We start from the raw sequence: 13408 nt of genomic DNA, 5'->3' as shown, positions 1-13408 counted from the left end.
GATAATCGAAGTGCTCGATGAAAACAATTCTTTTTACCATAATTTATGATAAAATCTTAGCCAAAGGACAAAGATTAGTCGGAAAATATGTGACGTCTTATTCACTAGCCTACTTATAGATTACTCTGCTAAATATAGCATAAATTATATACTGAATGAACATTATAGCATTTAAATAAGATGACTGAGAATTTGGACTAAACGTCGTCGACAACTAGTTCATTCTCAGTCGACCGATCAAAATTTTTTTTTTTCAGAATGCGACATGACTTTTGTCTTATTCACATGTCGCCTTGTCTATTATATTGAAATAAGTAATGCAAACTAAAAGCTTGATGAACGACATTTGAATCAAATGTCTGAAAAACTTTGGATATAGTCTTCGACATTCATAATAATCAGTTAAGAATCGGCCACCCAAAAATTGTCGGCAGAATGCGATATCTTATTCATTTATAGTATATATTGCCAAAACTAGTGCAAATTATAAGCTAAATGAAATACATTTCAATCAAATGTCTGAAATTTAACATTTCGACACTCACCGCACTGAGTTCATAGTCGGCCGAACAAAAATGACCAGTAAAATGAGGCTATCACCTTATTGATAGCTTATTTACTTGTTACTTTATCGGTTATATTGCCAAAAGTAGTACAAATCATAAGCTGAATGAACGACATATGAATCAGATGTTCGAAAATTTGCAAACTTAACGTCTTTAACATCCATTGCATTCAGTTCTTAGTTGGTCTAGCAAAAATTGTCCGCAAAATACGGGATATTATCGACCTGCTACACTGTCGATTATTTTGAGAAATATAATCAAAATACTTTAACTGTTACTTGAATATTTCGACTGTTTACAATATATTAACTTTAAGGTGTTTTTTAAATAATCATATTCGATAATGCGCTGCTCTTGATAACCATCCTGAAGTGGTGAACACTTTTGCCGACGAAACTCTCAATCTCTCACCGACGGGGAGGGGCAAAAGGCTGCCAACAGGGGGGAAATTGCCCCCCTGCTACCGTCGCCTCTGGTAAAAGATCATCCATAATTCTTTTTAATGCTTCTATATTTTCAGGGTATTTTAATACTGTTAAAATCATTACTATCCATAATGAGCTTTACTCTTATTTCATTAAGTTCGACACTTTATGTGAAGTAGTGCTAAACCGAAACTATTTCCCCTCATATACATTTGTCGTCTTACATTCTTCCGAATCTGTAGAAGTATTCAGAAAATCTTCTATGATATAATTTGCACTACCATCGAGTGAAACATTCTTTTTATAATTTTTGGTTCCGGCATGAATTCATATGTTATGTGTCATTTGCGCAACATTATCCATAGGGATGACGAATGTTTCACGAGCAGTTATTACGTAATCAATATCAAAAAGTCACAAATACCAGGGATCAATACTTTTCAAAGAGGGGTGTGATTAAATCCTTGACACAATCTTACTGGTGATATTTGGATTACAGTTTTGGATCACGATAGAAAGTAACAATCGATACGATCTGTCCAATGGAAGCTCTTGAACAAGAATTCAGTCATGCATAGGGAAAGTCCCTTACTCACTGAAGTGAACATACCGGTTATTTTTGGAATTATCCTATCATTGAACTGCATATCACTGAAATTTATCGGAGTAGTGACTTCACTGTAAAGTGTGAGGCTTCACTGGAAAGTGCGAAGTCACCGCTCCACTTCATGGGAGTGACCTTGACTTTCCGATATTCGCATTTGACGATGCACTATTCCATAAAGATCATTTTTAACTGCTTGTGACATGACTTGGATTGCATATATTCTGTTTACTGCTGGCGCCATCTGTTAGTGGAATAGAGAGCTAAAGCAATCATTTTAAAGAAATAATATATATATTTAATTAAAATTTTTCAGAAAATGGTTTACTTAATAAAGAAATTAAATAAATAGTTTTGAAAAAAAAATCAAATTTAAGAAGTAAGCTGAAATAGATAAATTAATTCTGTCACACGTTACTTAAATTAGTAAATTAAGTATTAATTACAATTAATAAATGTTATATGTAATACTAATTAATAATTTTTAATTAATAATATGATTGAAATGACAAATATTTGGAACAAATAATTAAAAACAACAATAGCAAAATTATTTGTTATTCAAAAAATCGTGGATTATGCATCGCTAATTATCCATCTATCTTGCCACTGCCTAGTCATCTCTCTTCTAATTTCCTTCTTTGATTTGTCATTCGATCGGCAACGACGTATTTGAACAATTCTTCAGTCAACCGATTTGAAAACCCATGTTAGATGACCTGAACATACTTTCAGCGATTGATATTTATCAGATCCTTTATATGCTTTCCATGCATTTATTGTCAAAAATTATAGCATCAATATAAAATCAAGATAATATAGTGTTTCAAAATTACCTAAATTTGTAACAATGCTTCGAAAGACAAAGGAAGTTACATGGAAAATATTCCAAAATAAAAATCAATATTTTGCAAATAGAAAAATGCTTTATTTTTATTTTATTTATTTATTTCATTTTTAGTTGTTAGATTCTATGCAAATGTTTCGAATTTCACTTTTAATTATCGTAAAATAGAACAAAAACAGTTTTAAGAACTTTACAGTCTTTCAAATGAAATACAAAAAGGGATGCTTTAAATCAGGCAGCAAACTCCAGTTTTTTTTTTCTTTTGAAATTATTTATGCAATTTCAAAAATTATAGTATCGAATATTCGAAAATTATTCTAAGAATTTTAATCCACATAGTAAGGTTTTCTACTGAGAATAAAAGTGAAAATGTGACCATGTTTGCGTCTTCTGTACGTTTTACAAAGTATATGTTGGACGTAGAGTAAACACATTGAGTACAGATATATTTTAGAGGAGAGAATGTGAAATTCAGACAGAATTTTTTGAAATATTAATTTTAAAATAAATCAAGCAAATTGAGTCCTTTTAGTGATAACCCCAAAAATATTTAAGCTAGAAAATGAAGTTACTTCTAATGCAGCTTATCTCAAAATAATATATATAGTTAAAGTATTCCGCTTATAATTATGTAAGACAAGATAAAGTTTCCACGTATAATATAAATGTGAATGCTAGATTTTGAAGTATGAGATTTGATGCATTTTTATAGCTATATTAAGTTTATTAAATGAGTGATTTATTTGATTTATATAAGAATTATTTATTTGATTACTGGAAATTCTAAAGCTTTGGATGTTTTTAATTTCATATAATAAGGAATTTATCAAATTCTGTTATTGATTTATATGTTATTAATTAGCTGAAATGTAAGTTTAAATTATCCAGTTAACTTAAAAAAATAAGAATCGTCTATGTCTGTAATAGTTAAGATCAGGCTATTTTTAGAATAGAATTTTATTATTTTAGATTTTTTTTACAGTTTATTGATTTTTCCTTTTAGAGCACTATTTGGCTGTGAATGAAGGGTTCAGAGAGTTAATATTATTTCCAGATGTTTTTCATATATTTAGCCTATATTTTAAACTTGCTGTCTTTGGCGACCAGTTGGTTCAAGATAAATGGTTGCTGAAAATTTGTATAATTTTCTGAGCAAATCATTCTTCAACTTTCGATATCTATGTACCTACAGGTAGATTATAAAATCTAATTTCAATCCTAATTAATTTCCCAATTTTTTTATCTTAATTTCTCCCTTATTAATTTCATTCTAATAGGTACTCTTATTTCCTGATCTATTTCTCATTTGTTTTATTTAATTAATTATACACGCGGTCTATAAAGCGGCTCACTCCAGCATTTTCTCTCGCTCCGAGTGAAGAGATAAAAATCCTTAATGCTTACATTTTTTAAAGATACCTAAATTTGCATTTCCTATCAAAATTTCATAGTAAGACCACTTAAGGGAAAAATTTCGATCTCTTTTGAACTTGTGTCGCGATGTAGACCTACGCATTATATTACTTACTGCTTATTCTTTGTACGCAAATAATGTCTCCCATGGTGAAATAAATCGAAGTTTTAAAATTTTCGAAAGTTTCTTCTATTCGGCCACGCAACGGCTAAAATATGTTTACACACGCGCGCGCGCGCTCGCCCGCGCCTATTTTCCTATCCATATCTTTATACATTCAATTATATCACACGAGAAATCAGCAATATTTTAATATGGAGGCATTTAAAAAAATTCCAACATTGCTTCATTCTGAAGTTAAACTCTATTTGTAAATATAAAAAAATTTCAAAAATATATTAAAAGCATAACTAGTACTCAAACCTACTCAACATGTAAAAACAAACCTAATCTGCATATCTTGGTCAGAACGATCGAAAAAAAGTCAAGATGAAATATTAGTAGCAACAACAATGCAAACGGTTTTGAGTTTCTTTTCAACATTGTAATATATTGTTGAAAATTACGTTAAAATTTAAAAAAAATATATATATACAGAAAGAAAAATTATGTTTCAAAAAATTTGATATCATTGGAAACAATTTTTTTAATCTTAAGATGCTGTAAGAGCTATTTTTCTAATATAATTTTTGATCAATTCCAATTCCAATTAAAAATCTTTAAAAATCGCCCCATGAGTACATTTCTACCTTTCAAAGTATATATTAGCAAAATTTGGTAGCTATAAGTCAAACGGTCTGGTTTGTACATCGGCAACACATGCACAAACAAACAAACAGACAGACGCACTTTCATCTTATTACTAGTAGAGAAGAATTTTCTATTAGCTTTTAATTTAGTCAATAAAATTAAAACTGAAATCTAAAATTTAAGAGCAATATTTAACTCATTTTTAGACGAAGCAAAAGCGATAGCATGGAAACGAATCTTTCAGAACATTTTCCTGAAAAAAGAATTCGAAAAAAGAGGAATATATATATAATTCGAAACAGCAGAAGTTGAAATTATAGAAATCTTGGTTGAGGAATTTAGATTTTATTTTTTAACTCTGTAACTGATACTGTTATTGTACAGATAGATTTAAATTATTTCAATTTAATCACTGATTTAAAAACTTTAGAAAAACATGAATTAGAAAATTGTTCCAAAAACTTTACAACGTTTTATAATAACGATGTGAATGAAAACTTAATCCAAATAATTGTTTTGCTATGGGATTTGATTTTGAATGAAAGGGGTGTAAATAACGCAACACATATTGCAATATATATTAATTAATTATAATGATTTATTTCTAAATGTATTAACTGTATTAAAATTTTTCTTTACATTTCCAGTTAGTATAATAAATGCTGAGCTCTTCTTTCAGCAAATTAATATTAATAAAGAATTGTCTTCGATCAAGCATAACGCTTAGATGCACTAAGCATCGGAAAAGAAATTACAAAAATTTGTAATTTTCCTGAAGTAATTAATAACAAAATTATGGATTAAATAAACATGCAATAATAATATGTGTTCGCATTTGTATATATATATATATATTTTACTTTGCAAAAAATTTAGGGCCCCAAATGGTTTTCTGTACCCGGGCCCCTTTATAGAGAAGGCCGTCTCTGAATAAATATTATCATATCTAATTCTGATTCTAAATCGAAGATTCCTCAAATGAATCCATTTTTATTGCAAGCATATATATGCCTCCAAAATACCATTTGAAGATATAGCAGAGGAAATAAGCAAACATAATGATATAGAAATCCCTGAAATGCGTCGATTTAAAAAAAAAAAGAAATGAAATGCGGCAATTTTCAACAATTCTTATCACCATTCTTGGTACTTTCTTGCCAGATTCAATGAAAATCTGGTTCAAAAAAAAAAAATCCAACTTTTCATCGACAATCCAAACAAGATGCAAAATGTTTGAGCTTTGTCCACCCGCCAAAAACTTGCGATAAAACAAAAGTTTGTCACCTGTGCGGCACATCTCGTGATGGTGAATGTTAGAATCATCAAAACTGTATTAAGTGTCAAGGTGCGCACCTAGCTACGGCGAAATTTGTCCCTTATACGTTAAAGAACAACAAATGTCGGAACTAAAGTGAAGAAATCACATAACAATCGGTGAGGGGAGTAGAATTTTTAATCAATCAACATCCACAAAATATTCTGCAGTCCTCACAGCAAATGCATCAATTATCGAGATCGAAGAAACACTTAATGACATAATAGCCTTTATTATTGAAACTATTGATGGAAAGATGTACAGCAATCAAAATCTCTTCGAAATATTTGAAAAAGCAGTTGAAATTCCTCTTGAAAAGTTTTCCAGCATATTTAAAATGGGTGAAAAGGCTTACTCGCCGATCATAAGAAAAAAAGCACTTGAACCTAAAGGTGTTTCGATGTAATTGGAAGCAAGTACCTACGGGGAAAAATCTGGGACTTAATTTTTCCATTTTTACGGTTTCCTTTCTTCCTTCTTTTTCAATCTTTTCTTTCTTCAAAGTTCTCTCTGCTTTTTTGTTTTTGCATATGTTTGACATTTTTTGTGTGGCATTTATTCAGTGGAATCATAGAGGCCTTATAAAAAATTGACTTTGAAAATTGAAAGATATAAATTCTGATGTAGAAAAAGGAAGAATGTTTTCCTTCTTTTTCTGCATCAGAATTTAGATCTTTTAGGAGACTTTTCTTAATTCAGAAGATTATCTTTTCAATTCAATCGAGACTTTTTTCTATTCATACAGACCAGATCGTCCTGGCGGTGGTCTAGTAATAGGTATCCCCAAGACTGTATCTGGTAAAATTATTCCAATAAGAATTCCTCACAACATTAACATTGAAATGTTAACGATTGAAGTTATCTACAAGGATCTAAAATTTATCATCATAAATTTATAACCTTCTCAAGGCCTGAATACAGCAAATACGAAAGCCTTTTTTGATTCATTTTCCGACCATGTTTTCATCTTTGGTGACTTTAACCCATTACATTCTTTATGTGGTTCAAATAGATCTATTCCAATTATCAATGATTTCATTGATTGTTCACATTTATTTCTCAAATACAATGCTGCTTTTCAGATATGAATTGGTCAAATTTAGGAAAAATATACATAAAAATCAAAACGATTGATTAAAATAGTGTTACGAAAGAATCTTCAAAAATTTTATGGACAAAAAGTAGTCTTGATTCATTAATGAGCAGTATTTCAGAATCCATCAAGAACACAAAATCTGTTACATTACTAAATAACAATTACCTCCCCGTGATGGAATATCTCATGTCACAATTTCAAAAAGCTTAAGCAGTTGTTTCATAAAGCCATGCAGCAGATTTCAGTTTCGTACTGGAACAAACACAAAAAGTACACGGCAAAACTTTGTTGTCACATTAAAAAAGCAAAAAATTATTTCGACAAAATGCGTAGCATAACCCGAAACCCTCATATGTTCTTCTGAATGGTTAATAAAATATATAATCATTCAAATCAAAAAATGAATTCTTCAAACTTCATCATTTTTAACCATCAATATATTTCGAACCCACTTCAGAAAGGTAACCATTTTGCCATTTCCCCCTTCCCCCCCGAAAACAGTATCATTTTATCAGAAAAAAATGAAGAAAAAATCTAATTCAAATAAGGTAATTAGGCTTACCTTATATTCCAGGACTGCCACTGTAGATGAGTAATAATATCACTTTTGCACAAATAATCCACATTCTTTGAGACGAAACATTTATTCACACTTCACGCACATAAATAAACACAAATAACACCTAGAATTAAAGGTATCTTAAATTTCAGTTTACAATCTAACCCGAAGACCATGTGTTGGTGCTTTCAGTAGCAGGCCCCGGTATCAACTAACTCGAATACATACAGTGGCGCTGCTGTCGGATTCCAAAGTCCTAGATGGGAGGAGTTTGTGACACTCTCCCACCTTTGGATTCGAAGTTGTACAAAAATCCAAACAGTCACAAAGGTAAGAAAGTGTACCCTTCTGAAAAAAACTAATATAAAAGCACATTAAAATAACAATTATAAACAGCAATAAAAATGTAAGTTCATATCAAAGAGTCCAAAATTCAAGTCCAATAAACGAGTCCATATTCAGTTGAATAAAAAATAAAAGAGTTCACAATAGTTTATGCATTATTCAAGTCTCTTAGTTTGCTTTAAAAGTCTTCTGTAGCGAGAATGTATCGATCGGAAGAAATATTATCTTTGTTGAGGGTAGAACCATCTTCCATTTCTCTTGCAATTGAGGATAAAGAGTCTCCCGTGTTCACTTCTAGCGGATAGATCTTTTGTATTGGTCTCATAATATTTTCAAATTGAGTTTTTAATTCAACTACACGAACTCTTCCGTCTTTTCCTTTGTACATCTTAGTCACTTTTGCTAGAGGCCAGTTGATTCTTTTATTGTTGGTATCTCCAATTAGCACTAAACCTCTTTTTTTTTATTGAGGACTCTCCTTTAGATTTTGAATAATCTTTTAATATCCCTAGATATTCATTTCTGAAACGGTTTCGCAAATCTTAACGCAATTTCAGTCTATAGGCATGCCTTTTATTCAATCTTTTGGAATCAGTCATATCCAGATCTGGAATACCGAGTTCTCTAATTTCTTGAAGAAACATAGAAGGTGTAAGTGGTGACAGTTCATCAGGATATATCTGAGAAGTATATTAAGGGGCGAGAATTAATTAAACTCTCTGCGTTGCATAACACAGTGGCTAATTCTTCTTCAGTCAAACTAGCTCTCCCCAGAACTTTCATCAGAATACTCTTCAATAACCAACCTTTCCCGGAAGCCTCCCCACCAGGGAGCAGCTAGGGGATTGAATTTCCAGGAAATAAGAAGTAAGAATTTCCAGGAAATAAGAACACTTTTTTCGATCGCGGGCCAAAAATCGAAAGAAAAAAAAAAAAAAAAAGAAAGGCTTGGCTGGTCAAGATAAATTTTTTTAAAATTTTAAAAACAATATAAAAGTATTACAGTTTAAATATATGTTAATGAGATGAATGAAATTGCGATTTCATTTTTAAAAGTTACTTATATTGAGGCTCGAAGTGAGATGCACTGATTCTAAGGAACGAGGCTAAATGCTTATCTGTCAGTCTACTTCTGAAATAATTCTTTCTAAGGTTCATAGTTGAAAACACTTGTTCACATATATAAGATGAAGCAAACATAGCACTGATTTCTGGCCTTGAGATATAAAATTTGGGATAATGATTTGTAAAACTCTAACTTTTGTATATTTAGAAACAACTGCTTGAAGTGATTGTTAGATTGCAACTCAATTAATTCAAGCTGCAAATCGACCCCACTGCTTCTCAATTTACTATGAAAGGCGGTAGTGGCGGTTTCAAGCGGGTAGATTCTTCGAACAGGTTGAATAAGTTCACCGGTTGATGTCTTTAAATTCACAACCTGTACTGCACCGTCCTTTCGAGGATAAATCTCTATGACTTTAGCCATTGGTCCAAAAATTCTCCCTTTGTCTACAGATTCGATCAAAACAAATTCTCCTACTTCAACTGTTCTTGTCTTCGTTTGACTACCACGAAGAACAGGTTGCCTCAGATATTCTAGACGAAATATTCGTCTTAGTTGCTTTCTTAAGGATTGCTGATGCTTTTGATTAGGTCAGTACTGTCTAGACGATCGAAATCATGAATTCCCACTGTAGGGATGTATTGGAGAAACATCGCAGGTGTTAATGGAATCAATGCATTGGGGTCTTCTGTTACGTAAGTCAGGGGTCTATAATTGACTATCGACTCAACATCACCTAGGATAGTGATAATCTCTTCATAACTCAACGAGGCATTTACTAAAACACATTTCAGCTATTTCTTTACCATTTGAATCAAACGTTCCCAAAATCCCCACCACCAAGCGGCAGATGGGGGATTGAAAATCCAAGTGATTCATTTTGCTATTGCTTCTGCTTCCACTTCATTCCAATTAATGGTCTTGAACAGGTTTTCAGCACCAACAAAGTTGATACCGTTGTCGCTGTAGATGACACTAGGACGATCACGGTGAGCTATAAATCTCGTAAGCTCAGACGGAACGTTTTGGTTCATAAAGAGGTTACAAGTTACAGATGTATTGCTTTGAACACGGCACAGATGTAAAGTATGATCCATGTCTTTTCTCCATTTCTTAGAATGAGAGGGCCTGCCAAATCCACGCCGACGACTTCGAAAATGCAAGCATATTGCACCCTGTTTTCTAGAAGGGAAATTGGAACTGTCTCAAAAGGTTTGACTGCAAATCTTTTACACTTCACACATTGAGATATTTCTCTACTAATAGTGCGTCGACCACTCAATATCCAGTATTTCTCACGCAACGCAGACATCAGAATATGCACTCCAGCATGAAAGTTTCTTAAATGTGTCTCTCTAATGAGGAGTTCTAAAGTTTGTGATGGCTTGGTAAAAGCACTGGATACTTAAATTCGTCTTCATCTTTACGTTCGGTAAATTTTGTTTTGACTCCTAAGACACTTGCCTCTTCTTCATAAACACTTAGAGATTTTAATCTACTCAAATCGTTTGATCCCAATGATTCATGTAGAACTATTCGGTAAATTCTAACTTCAGCATCTTTAAGTTCTTCTGGTGATAAAAGTCAGGCCAACCTCTTTAGTTTATTCTTATTGGCGTAGTAAATAAATCTCAAGATCCAACCAACCATTCTTATGATTTTGCCGAAGATTGAAAAATAGGAAACGAGCCATGAATTTTCTATTTCACTAATCATTACGTTACTTCGTTTTTCATTAAGAATTTTGTCTTCTTCAGCTGAGAGTTCGGAATGTGACCAATCTTCCTTTTCTAATTTTAATCACAATGGTCCCTCCCACCATCTCGATTTGATCTGTACAACCTCTTCAAGGTAAGTCGGCGGGATTTTCTTTCCCAGGAACATGTCTCTAATTTTTTGTGTTTGTCAACTTGCGTATCTCATCAACCATGTTTTTTACAAATACAGTCCATGGTTCATCGTGTGTGATCCAATACAATGCGGTTGATGAATCGGTACAATAATACTCTTCAATCATATCCTTTCATGTTGTTCTTCATGAAATACGTCAAACGGGCTCCAATGCAACAGGCCATGAGCTCCAATCGAGGAATTGACGTCCTTTTCAAAGGAGCTATTCTACTTTTTGCAATGAGCAGTTGCACAGAAATATTCAGTTCTGTTTCACAACGCAGGAACACAACTGCAGAATAAAAAGTGACAGAAGCATCGCAAAATGTATGTAAGGAGATCTTAGAATTGATACAGAGAGATACATCTCGAGGTATTTTCACTTCAGTCAAAAATTGTAGTTCGTCAAATCATTTTAGAAATGCTTTTGAAATTTCTTCAGGGACTTCTGTGTCCTAACTCAGCTTAGTCTTCCAACTCTGTTGCAATAACAGCTCTGGACGCAACCTCACAGGACAAATTACACCTAAAGGATCAAAAATCTTGTGTGTGATGGAAAGGATACACCTTCTGGTAATAGATCCTTTTTAACTTGGCTGACATTACAAAGCAACAGATCAGCGTCTTTGTCCCACAAAACTCCCAACACAGGTATAGGAGCAGATTTTATGGAACTGCAATGTAGACTTGTATGCTCCCAGCCTGTAAGGTCAAACTTCGCTGCATTCATGATATGATTTTACAACTGGATGAAACATTTTAAATCTTCCTTAGTATCTACTTATGTAACTAAGTTATCAGCACAGAAGGCTTCTTTTAGCTTTTTAGCAATATCAGCGAGTACTGAATGTGAATACTGGTCCAAGTGGTGTTTGATAACTGCTCTAAGAAAATAAGGGCTGCAGTTTAAACCAAAAACTACTCTGCAGTGATGAAATGCTTTCAAAGCTTGGTCTTTCTTTTCCCACCAAAGGAATTTTAGAAAATGCCGGTCCTTGATATGAACTGATATTTGTAAAAAGGCCTTCTTGATATAGGAAATTACTCCTATTTTCTTTTCTCAAAACTTAAAAAGAATTGATGGTATGTTTTCTAGGAAGTTTAGGCCCTTTGCTAAGCAATCATTCAACGATAATTGACCCTTTTGTTTACACGATGCGTCAAAAAGCGAACGCACAGGGGTCATAGAATGGCTCTTGAACAATCCCCGGTGAGCTAAAAAGTGTCCTCCCTCCATAGAGCACTCGGTCATTATTCCATCTTCTTTACAGCTCTCAAACGATTTATCATAATCAATAAACGTTTCATTGTTCCTAAGTTTGTAAATCGTTGAAATCAATCTTTTTTCAGCAACTTCAAAGACTATTATAAAGTAACTATTCAGGATTATACACCCAAGGAAGACTGACAGAGTACCGTCTCTCTTCATTAACAAAAATAGTGTCTTTGAAATGTTTTTCAACTACACATTCCATCTCTTCTTTAGATTGAGTTTTCACCGGGTCAGTAATACCAATGCTTTCAAGTGACCACAAATTTGTCACATCACTGGAATGTATTAGTAGACACTTTAAACCTCAGCCATAAGATTCTTGCTCAGGTTCTCCTAGAGTCTTTCCCATTATCATCCATTGTAGCCACGTCTGTACTGCGAACAATCCATCCGCGAGCTCATTAATTACTCCAGTATATATTTTACCAGCGAAATCATATCCTATGAGTATTTTGATGGGTGGTTTTCGAAATCCAACATCTGTCAACTGGATACCCATTTTCTTGGCCCTTTCAAAACAAAGTTTGTTGTTTAAGTCTGGGAATAGAACCGCAGGTAACTGGCTGGTTAAGCGCTTGAATCTTAATCAAGTAATCAGTATGGAGACTGCTCAAGCATACGTTGTAACTTGAATGCTCTTTTCTTGCGGTTATTCCGCCGAAGACTACTTTGGTTAACATTTCGGTAGAAAATGGCTTAAATCCCGTTTCTTGAATAGTACTATCTAAAATATACGATCTTTGGGACCCAGTATCAACTAGTGCTCTCACTGTCTTTTCCTTTCTTTGAAAAGAAAGTCTATCGAGTAATGTTTGTAAAAACACCTCAGAGACAGAGTATTATTCATCTCACTCTCTGAATTTTTCTTCTCAATTTCAGGGAACATGACGATTAAATGTCTCTTGGAACATACCATACGTATAATATTTGACTTTTTGCAGAACTTGGAACGGTGCCCTACTCGCAAACAAGTAAAATAAAAAAAAAATTCTGTTTCAGGAGTTCCAGTTTTTCACTCACTGGCATTTTCTGAGCTTTAAAACAGTTTTCTACTTTGTGATTTTTTTCCGCAAAACACACAGTTTATATCTTCAATAGGTTTCGATTCAAGAAGCAACTCATTTGCTGTTGGTACGACAGGAACATTTTCTTTTACATTTTCCACCTTAGGATTAATTTCTTGTTTAAACCTTGTCTTGGTCAAAGAAATTCGCTCTTCGCCCTCAACTTCAGTTCTCAGAAAAAACAATACATTTTT

This window comes from Argiope bruennichi, chromosome X2 (genome assembly GCF_947563725.1).
Source record: "Argiope bruennichi chromosome X2, qqArgBrue1.1, whole genome shotgun sequence".
In the NCBI taxonomy this organism is placed as follows: Eukaryota; Metazoa; Arthropoda; class Arachnida; order Araneae; family Araneidae; genus Argiope; species Argiope bruennichi.
This window is presented reverse-complemented; position numbering follows the sequence as displayed.